General features: G+C 40.8%; 1 pseudogene; it reads right to left on the bottom strand.

Moving 5' to 3' along the window:
* Positions 1-6,026: 6,026 nt before the first annotated feature.
* On the bottom strand, positions 6,027-6,159 carry LOC116594661 (annotated as a pseudogene).
* Between the last annotated feature and the right edge of the window lie 4,224 nt (positions 6,160-10,383).

Here is a 10,383-nt window from a genome sequence, read left to right as displayed (position 1 = left end):
CCTGAGTCTTGAGATCAAGAATCCGGGTCTTAACCAACTGAGCCATCCAGGAACCCCTAGGGGCTCAATAAATATTCTTGAATAAGTTAATTAATTACTGAAACTGGGAAGGAGTCTTAGAAGTGGCACTTAGCTGCCTCTGAGAGTTTACAGCCTCAAGCACATAATACTTACCTCCATAGAGTTGTAAAAAACATCACACTTGGAAACAGGATCCAGGTTCAAATCTTAGCACTGCCATTTCCTTTAGTGTGTGTGATCTTGGACATGTCACTCATAGCTCTGAGTTTATTTCCTCTGTAATAGTACTTATAACGATTCTGTGAAGATCCAAGAAGAAAATGGTTATGAAAGATCCGTATAATGCTTAATAGGCCAGGGAGCTTTATACTAGCATGGGCTGTTCATGACTGTACCACTCATGAAGTCAGAGACTGTTCTGTAATAACGATCTCTACAAGTGTTGGGGAGATGAGGTGCGTGAGACAAGAAGTTGACTAAAACATGATCTCTGTCTTCAGGCAGTGTCTTAAGTTCTCTCAACCGCTTTGTACCTCAAGAATGTTCAGCTCTACAATTCTAGAACACTCCTGGAAAGAAGGGGAAAAGATCAATCAGAGACAGTTTTGTGGAGGAAATGGGAAGGTATTGTGTCTGGAAAGATGGAGTAGAGGGAAAGCATTTCATGCAGTATAACAATATGGCAGGATCAGAGGAATTTCTTCCTTCCCTAAATACATGTTTATTGTATAGTGCCTCTCCTTCCATGCCCCCTCACTGCAGCATACACCCAGTGAGTCTTGCTGGTTCTGTCTTCTATTTCTTTTTTTTTTTTTTTTTTAAGATTTTATTTATTTATTTGGCAGACAGAGATCACAAGTAGGCAGAGAGGCAGGCAGAGAGAGGAGGAAGCAGGCTCCCTGCCGAGCAGAAAGCCCGATGCGGGGCTCGATCCCAGGACCCTGAGATCATGACCTGAGCCGAAGGCAGAGGCTTTAACCACTGAACCACCCAGGCGCCCCCTGTCTTCTATTTCTTTAGTCATCCAGTTTCCTCCTCTCTTCTGTGCCACCAGCCGCCTCTGATCTAGAAGACTGGATCACCTTTCTTACTGGTTTCTGTCATCTATTAAATAGAGGCCAAAGGCCTCTTTCCAACAAGTTTTCCATTCCAAAGCCAGAGAAAGCTTTGAAAATTGCAAATCTAAGCTTGTCACTCCCCTTTATAAAACCTTTCAGGTTTCCTCACTCTTAGGATAAAGTTCAGACTCCTTAACCCAACCTACAAAGCTTTGCATTATTGACCTCAGCCTATCTTCCCAGCCTCATCTCATATCTCATGGTATCCTTACCCCCTTGGCTTTCTATGCTTTGAAACACTGGCCTTTCAGTTCTACTGTAGGCTAAGCAACTTTATGCTCTGGGCTTCACATGTTGCTCTTTGCTTAGAGTTTTTTTTTCTTTCTTTTGTTCTTTCTTTCTTTGAAGATTTTATTTATTAAGAGAGAGAGTGAGGGAGCTCAAGTAGGGGAGAGGAAGGGGGAGAGGCAGTAGGGAGAGGCAGATTCTATGCTGAGCAGAGAGTTTCATGTGGGGCTCCATCCTATGACCCTGGGATCATGACCTGAGCCAAAGATAGACACTTAACTGACTGACCCACCTGAGCACCCCTGCTTGGAGCTTCTCTCCTTTCTCTCAGCTTGTCTCTCAGGTTCTAGCTGAAATGAGAATAATAGCTGGCATTTATTAAGCAGGTGCCATGTGCCAACATTGTTCTTAATGCTTTACATGTGTTAAGTCATTTGAACTTCAGTATAACTTCATGAGGTAGGTACTATTGTTAGCTCCACTTTATAAATGAGGCAAGTGAGGTTAAGTAACCCACTCAAGATCTGAGTCAGTATTTGAACCCAGATAGACTGGGTACATGAATTACTGCCGCAGTGTATATAAATAGCTCTGTTGGAGAAACTATTTTATAATCCCACAGATTGAGGTTCCTCTATTACTCCTCTATCTTGTAGCTAGGTACACTTATCCTTCCTTAATGGTACTTAAATGATCATAATTAATTAGTTTTGGCCTTATATATTGACTATCTTCCCCACGGGATGCTAAGGTATCTAGTCCCTAGCACAGTGCCTGGCATACAAGAAGTGCTCGTTAAATATTTGTTAAGTGAACAAATGTATTATATATCTGAATATAAGGTATACTTTTCCTCTCAAGATAATTTTTCAGAAAGGAAGTTGCCTTGTAATTTGTGTTCTCACAAAGACTCTTGTTCTAGTCCACGATGTCTGTTTTATAGATTTTCTTTTGAGTCAAAGGGTTTGGGGAAGATGATCCTGAAATAACCTCATTTAATGCTAGTTCTTTTTTTTCCTTTTAAGATTTTATTTATTTACTTGAGAGATTGAGAGAATGAGTGGGAGGAGGGGCGGAGCTGAGAGCCCTATTCAGAACTCATTCCCAGCACCCTGGGATCATCACCTCAGCTGAAGGCAGATGCCCAACTGACTGGAGCCACCCAGGGCCCCAGCTGATGCTAGTTCCACAAGCTTTTAGCAATTGGAGATCACTGGATGGAATCACTTATAAACAAAAAAGAGGCAAAAAAATTTAACATAGATTTAAGGAATTATTCTTGGCTTAGGACTTTACAGTTTCAAGTGTTAGATCTTATTGTGAGTAAGCCTTTTAGAAAGCCACAGGAAGAGGTTATATTGTGGATGTCAGGAATATATATGCAGAGTATGAATTTAGAAAAAAAGCTGTCCTCAAACAATTTGGATATATGTGAGGATGGTGTGAGCTGTAAATTGAGCTGAGTTGATCATCTGAGTTGATGTAAAAATGGCTTGAATGATGATAACGTTTGAGTGAAAAGCCGCACCTGGTGGCTCAGTGGGTTGGGCCTCTGCCTTTGGCTCCGGTCATGATCTCAGGGTCCTGGGATCGAGCCCTGCATTGGCCTCTCTGCTTGGCGGGGAGCCTGCTTCCCCCGCCCCCGCCCCACCCCCGCCTGCCTCTCTGCCTACTTGCGATTTCTCTCTCTGTCAAATAAGTAAATAAAATCTTTAAAAAAAAGTTTGAGTGAAAAAACGTTCTTTCTAAATAAATATTTTATGTATGATTTTAAATATGTGTTGCTGAATAATATTAATATTTTCACTAAATTAATAACTACTTAAAGTAGACATTTGACTATTTCATATATGTGAAGTTGACCAAAACTCATTTTTTTTTTTAGTTCTTCTCTTTGGGAAAACAAGGCATTGCCTTATATTTGGGCACATACAATACATTTTATTAAGTGTTGTTTATTAGGTATTAGCAGACACAAAGATGGGCCCATAGGAGCTTGGTATATATAGAGAACAAGAAGAAAATTAGCTGAAACAAATGGTTGTGTACTAGGAATAGTTCATCTGTTCATTCATCTCACAATTACTGAGCATCTCCCACAGGCCAGCCATTGTTCTTACTGCTCAGAATAAGTCAGAGGTCAGACAGGTAAAGGTTCTGGCCCTAGTATAGTTCATATTATAAAATGATCGAGAAATGTGTTTGGAATACTAAAGTGAGGCTTCATTTCTAGGGGCCTCATGTGTGAAGACTAGAGGTTTAGATCGGAATGGAAAGGATTAGAGAGTCCTACTGCATTTTGCCCAAAGGGATGACAAGATGAAGATGATGTTTTATAAAAATTAGTCTGTAGTGGTGTCAGGGATGGATCAGAATGGGAAGGGACTGGAGGTTAAGGATACCAAAAAGGTTATTATAAGGATCTGGACAAGAGAAAGTGAGGAACCACTAGAATATCCCAAAATGGTGACCACCTTTAAATGCTCCAGATTTGCAGTGTGAAAATGGGAATCAGATTTGAACTCCCAAGACCCATGTGATTTAGTTAGTCATCAGAATTTGGTGTTCATTTTACAAACATTTGAGGGTCTAATCTACAGCAGTTCTGCTAGATTCTAGGAAAACAAAGGCAAATTAGAGGCAGAATTTTCAAAGAGTTCAGAGATTTAGTAGAGAAGACTCCATTCAAAAATTATTGTGCTATCATGTGTTAGGTGCTATAACAGAGAAATGTCCAAGGCACAGTGAGAATTAAAAGAAGGAGTAGTAGTTGATGAATTCTGCCGGTCAGGGGTGGGGCATCCAAATGAGAAGAAGTCAGGTTTGAAATAGATCTTGGAAGATAAATTGGAGATTGCCTGGCGCACAAGTACTGAAGGAAGGGCTTTTTGAGAAGAAGGAGCAGCATGTCCAAAGACAGGAAAGAAATGAGACTTAAGGGAAAGAGAAATCTCTTTTGCTAGGAGAAATACTAATTGCAGTGATTTGCCAACTTTAGATACTAATTCATTGAATCTGACAGGCTGGCTTTGGCAGGTTATTCTTCCCAAGGTAATAAAAAAAAAAACAAACCCACAGGATGAAAGACTTTTAATAACCAGTGCTCAATACACTTTTATGATACCCTATCAATTCTGAACAAGATGAAAACTTAATTGCCTTTTTTCTTATCTATTAAGAATGTTGTTGTGGGGTTGGTGCCTGGGTGGCTCAGTTGGTTAAGCCTCTGCCTTTGGCTCAGGTCATGATCCCTGGGTCCTGGGATTGAGTCAGGCATTGGATTCCTTGCTCAGTGGGAAGTCTGCTTCTCCCTCTCCCCCTTCTGTTCCCCTGTTTGTGCTTTCTCACTCGCTCTCTCTCTGTCAAATAAATAAGTAATCTTAAAAAAATGTCAGGGGGGCATGTGGCTGGCTTAGTTGGTAGAGCATGTGACCCTTGATCTCAGGGTCATGAGTTTGAGCCCCACATTGGGTATAGAGATTACTTTAAAAATAAAATATTAATATTTATATATATATATATGTATTTATATATACTAGTTAATATATATATTAAGTAGACTCCACACCTAACATGGGGCTTGAACTTATGACCCTGAGATCAAGAATTGTGCACTCCACTGACTAAACCAGGCAGACATCCCCCCAAAATAAAAATAGAGAAAATAAAAATGTTTTGGGGGCACCTAGCTGGCTCAAAGAGCATGAACCTTTTGATTTTGGGGTCATGAGTTCAAGCCCCACATTGGGTGGAGAATACCAAAAAAAACCTTTTTTTAAATTTTTTAAAAGGAAGAGAACACAATACTATAACATTCATTTATGTATCTACCACCTAAAGTCCCATTTCATTCCCTTTCTGAGCATCCTTTTTATATCAGTCTCCTTTCAATATTTTGAATATATATATTATAATATATATTTGCATATTGAATATATATTACATATGTATGAACACATGGATATAACATATAATTATATACTGACTATATCTTATAATGTATAATATATATTTTTGAATATACATATACATCTGCACAAATAATATATGGACTTTTATTTATTTATTTATTTGACAGAGACAGAGATCACATGTAGGCAGAGAGGCAGGCGGGGGGGGGGGGAGCAGGCTCCCTGCTGAGCAGAGAGCCTGATGTGGGGCTTGATCCCAGGACCCTGAGATCATGACCTGAGCCGATGGCAGAGGCTTTAACCCACTGAGCCACCCAGGCGCCCTGTAATTGGTTTCATTTGGCATTTGTTTTTTCATTTTTATTTATTGATTTATTTTCAGAGAGAGAAACAGAGATAGCCACAGAGATAGCGAGAGCGAGCATGAGAAGGTAGGAGAGAGAGAAGCAGGCTCCTTGATGAGCAGGGAGCTGGACATGGGGCTTGATCCCAGCACTGTGGGATCATGACCTGAGTGGGAGGCAGATGCTTAACTGACTGAGCCATCCAGGTCCCTGTTCATGTGGCATTTGTTTTCATTTCCCTCAAATTTGTTTTCAAAATTTATCTATGTAGACTAAATTCATTAATTTGAGCTGCTGTGTGGTATTCATCACACGAACACACTCCAATTTGTTATTCTATTTGTTACTACAAAGATTTATGTTGTTTCCAATGTTTCATTATTACATTACAAACATTCCCTTGTAGGGAATGTCCTTGAACAAATCTCCTTGTTCTTGTGTATGAAAGTTTCTGTTAAGCAGTGTTTTCAGAGTGTTTTTTTAAGCTGATAAGAACAGATACTACACTTGATCTTAGCTAAAAGGCTGAGAAGCGATCAGAGTGGTTTTTTTAAACCATAACTCATAGTATGAAATACATTTTATATCAGACTCATTTCCTATACGAAGCAAGTTTAGTGAAGTAATATCTACTTGGATTATATGCACTCTATTTTCTATTCTATTCCATTTTTGTAAACTGCTGGACATGACTCACTAAATTGATTTCATGACCCACTCATGGATTGAGAACACTTCTCTAAGACAATAGACTTTCTGCATCAAAGGACACGTACGTTCTAGACTTGAGTAAATATTTCCAGGTTGCTCTCCAAAGTGGTTGTGTCAATTTTATAGGATACGCAAGTCCTAGCTTCTCACCAACACTTACAGTGGTCACACTTTTAAATTATTGCTAATTCAAGTGATGTGAAAGGAATCTCATTGTTAGCTTACTTTGTATTTTCCCGAGTAGTGGAGAGGTGGAATAGTTTTTTCCATGTATTATTGGTTATTTGGATGTCTCCTGGTAATTACCTATTTATACCTTTTGTCCATTTTTTCCATTGGGTTGTTTATCCTCCTTTTGTTATTACTGGTTTATGGAATTCTTTCCAGATGCTAGATATCAATCATTTTCTGATAGGCATGTATGTTGCAGATACCTTCTCCCTATCTCCCCATCTGTCATTTGTATTTTAACCTTGTTTAGATATCTTTTGAGGGACAGCTTGGTCAGTTGGTGGAGTATGTTACTCCTCATCTCAGGGTGGTGAATTCAAGCCCCACATTGGGTGTGAATCCTCCTTAAAAAAAAAGAAGTATTTTTTTCCTTTTTTTGCTAAGCAAAGTTTAACATATAACACATTATTTGTTTTAGGGGTGTAGGTCTGTGATCAGTCTTACACAATTCATAGCACTCACCATAGCACATACCCTCCTCAATGTCCATCACACATCCACCCCATCCCTCACACTCCCCTCCCCTCCAGTAGCCCTTTGTTTGTTTCCTGAGATTAAGCGGCTCTTGTGATTTGTCTCCCTCCCTGGTTCCATCTTGTCTCATTTTCCCCTCCCTTCCCCTATGATCCTCTGTCTTGGTTCTCAAATTCCTCATATCAGTGAGATCATCTGATAATTATCTTTCTCTGACAGATTTATTTCACTTAGCATAATGCCATCTAGTTCCATCCACATCATTGCAAATGGCAAGATTTCAGGTTTTTTGATGGCTGCATAATATTCCACTGTGTGTATGTATATATGTATGTGTGTGATATATGTATATGATATATATATATACATATATATATATATCACATTTTCTTTACCCATTCATCTGTTGATGGACACGTAGGCTCTTTCCATAGTTTGGCTATTGTGGACATTGCCGCTATAAAACATTTGGGTTCACGTGCCCCTTCGGATCACTACATTTGTACTTTGGGGGTAAATCTTTAACAGTACAGTTGCTGGGTCATAGAGTGGCTCTATTTTCAACTTTTTGAGGAACCTCCATTCTGTTTTCCAGAATGGCTGCACAAGCTTGCATTCCCACCAACAGTGTAGGAGGGTTCCCCTTTCTCTACATCCTCACCAACACCTTTCGTTTCCTTAAAAAAGAGATTTTTTTTGTGTACAAGTTTTTAATATTTTTGTTAGTTTTATCAAAATTGGCTGTTGTAACTTCTACTTTTTCATAAATTGATCTTTTCTTTTTAATTTTAAAAGATTTTTATTTTTTTGTCAGAGGGAGAGCGAGCACAAGCAGGGGGAGAGGCAGGCAGAGCAGGCAGAGGGAGAAGCAGACTTCTTGCTGAGCAAGGAGCCCAATGCTGGACTCGATCCCAGGACCCCGGGATCTTGACCTAAGCTGAAGACAGACGCTCAACTGACTGAGCCACCCAGGCATCCCCCATAATTTGATCTTTTAAATTCTATCTTAAGATCATAAAATATTATGTATTTTTTCAGATAATTTTGAAGGTTTTGTTTTACAATTTTAGGTCTTTAATTCACCTGGAGTTTCTTTTTGCCTGTTCCTTTTCTGTCTTCTGAAACGTGGTAGTCATTTGACTCTACCACATGTCTCATTTCAGTAATTGTCTTTGGAACCCTAGGTACCTTATCTCCTCCTCCGTCTAAGTCTTTCTCTTAGAAATATCAGAACAGGAATATAAATGACCTCCAGGCTAAGACAAGTAGCTGTTTAAAGCCCTGTGAAGAAGAAGTAAGGGGCAAAAATGAGGTAAAGAGAGTCCTTGGGAGGAATCTTTGCAAGAGATGAAATGCAAGAATGGTTCATTCTTCACAGCAGGAACCTGAGGCTCCTAGAAGAAGAACTGGGCTTGCAGGGAGAAAGAAGAGTGTCTCAGAGAGCTGGCCCTGATGGAGAAAGACTTCTGACAGGATCCTTGCATCCTACTTTTGAAACCCTTCCACATCTATCCCATCTGCTCTCTCTTTTTTTTAATTTTATTTATTTATTTGAGAGGAAGAGTGAGAGACAGAGAAAGCACACTCACAGGGGAAGAAAGAGAAGCAGACTCCCCACTGAGCAGGGAGGCTGACCTGGGGCTCAATCCCAGGACCCTGGGTTCATGACTTGAGCCAAAAGCAGATGCTTAACTAACCGAGCCACCCAGGCACCGCCCCCCATCTAGTTTCTTATTTTACCTCTTGTCCCTACCTGAAAGTCCTGTGAACTTCTTCTGTCTTGCACTAGAAGACTGTGAAGCTAAGGTATATTATGAGTCACATGGAAGTTGGTGAATCTGAGATTAGAACCCAGGTCTCCTGGCCATCAAACTGAAGGTTTCAGCTGAGTCCAGTGGAAGCCAGTTTGCAAGAAAAGACTTACAAGAGAGGAGGTTGGCGTGTCCAGAGGAGTTTTAGTCCAAAATTACAACAGGTAGCCTTTGATTTCTAGTGTAATTTACAGTCATAATCATCATCAAAAAGCCTTTATCAGTGTCTCCTTGTAATGGGCAATTAAGGTAGACATTAAACTAAATGGAGAATATATATTTTCATGAACATGGTCTAAGAATTCATACGCTACGAAAATTAATAGAAACAGATAAGCAGAGGACATATCCATCTGACAATTAAAAACAAAAGACCAATCTAGCTACCATGGACAGTAAAGAATTAACATCAAACATTCCAGAAGTCCGGTCAATTCAAGGATAAGGGCATCGCTAGATGAAGAGCAGTGCCAAGTAGGGATTGGTTATAGGGGTTCCAAGTTCAGGGAAATTGTCACCAATCAATTAGGGAGGGCGGGTGTCTTGCTTTCTGACTTCTCACACTCCTTTCCACACACCCCCCCACGCACACAGGCCCCACCCCAAGCTTTTCTTCTTCCAGAGGACATAACCATAACCCTTGCTAAGGACTGAGATCAGAGGAATTTTTCCTTTGTATTAGTCCTTGACTTTGGATAAGGGACCTTTACCCAGCATCAGCAGGAACCACCCTCAGGAGCCACTTTGTGCTGCCTGGCACGTCCACAGCAATCAGAGCAAAAGGACGGGGTAAGAAAACTAGAGGGAAGTTCTCCCCACCCAGCGTTGGTGGGGTCACCCAGGACCTCTGCCACCGGTCTTGCTATTCACTGTGGTACATGGGTCATTATCCTCACTGACACCACTTACTGAGCTTCCCCTGGGTCCAATATCTTCTGTACAGTGAGGTTAAACAGAAGAAACCATGAAGTCTTTCTAAACTAATTCTATTCAGCTTTAGAAACTTGGTCACTCTGAATCTCTGTCGTTCTGAATCTCTGACCCCACCCATACAGAAGACTCCCCACAATCTCTTTTTCAGTCCAGGTGACTCAGGTAGGGCTGACCACACCCCCTAACTCTAAGGGTCAGCTTGTGTCCTAGGTACCCCTGGGCCCCGTTTTCAGCTCATGATACCTACCTGTGCTAGGTATCAGACAGAGCCCTCCCTGACGCTTCTGCTGGAACAGTAAGGAAAGAGATACTCTCACCTGCAAGTTGCGAGGATCACATCAGTCCAGAGCTGATGGTGGCTATGGTTCCACTATGCAAGGAGAACCTGCATGAGAATGAGATCATGCTAGGACTGATGCAGAGTCCAGAGTGAGAGGGAGTTAGAAAGAGACAGGTGGACGGTGGCTTGGCGATATTTGAGTCCTCAGGTCCAGCCCAGCTCGAAGCTGGATGTGCCATTAGATTTCCCACTCATCTGAGGATGTTCGGTTCCCTTTGAGCACAACTGGCCGGAATGGATTATGGCTGTCACTCACAGTCA

The sequence above is a fragment of the Mustela erminea genome, chromosome 6 (genome assembly GCF_009829155.1).
Source record: "Mustela erminea isolate mMusErm1 chromosome 6, mMusErm1.Pri, whole genome shotgun sequence".
NCBI classification, from domain to species: domain Eukaryota; kingdom Metazoa; phylum Chordata; class Mammalia; order Carnivora; family Mustelidae; genus Mustela; species Mustela erminea.
The sequence above is the reverse complement of the archived record's forward strand: the minus strand, read 5'-3'. Positions and strand labels throughout refer to the sequence as shown.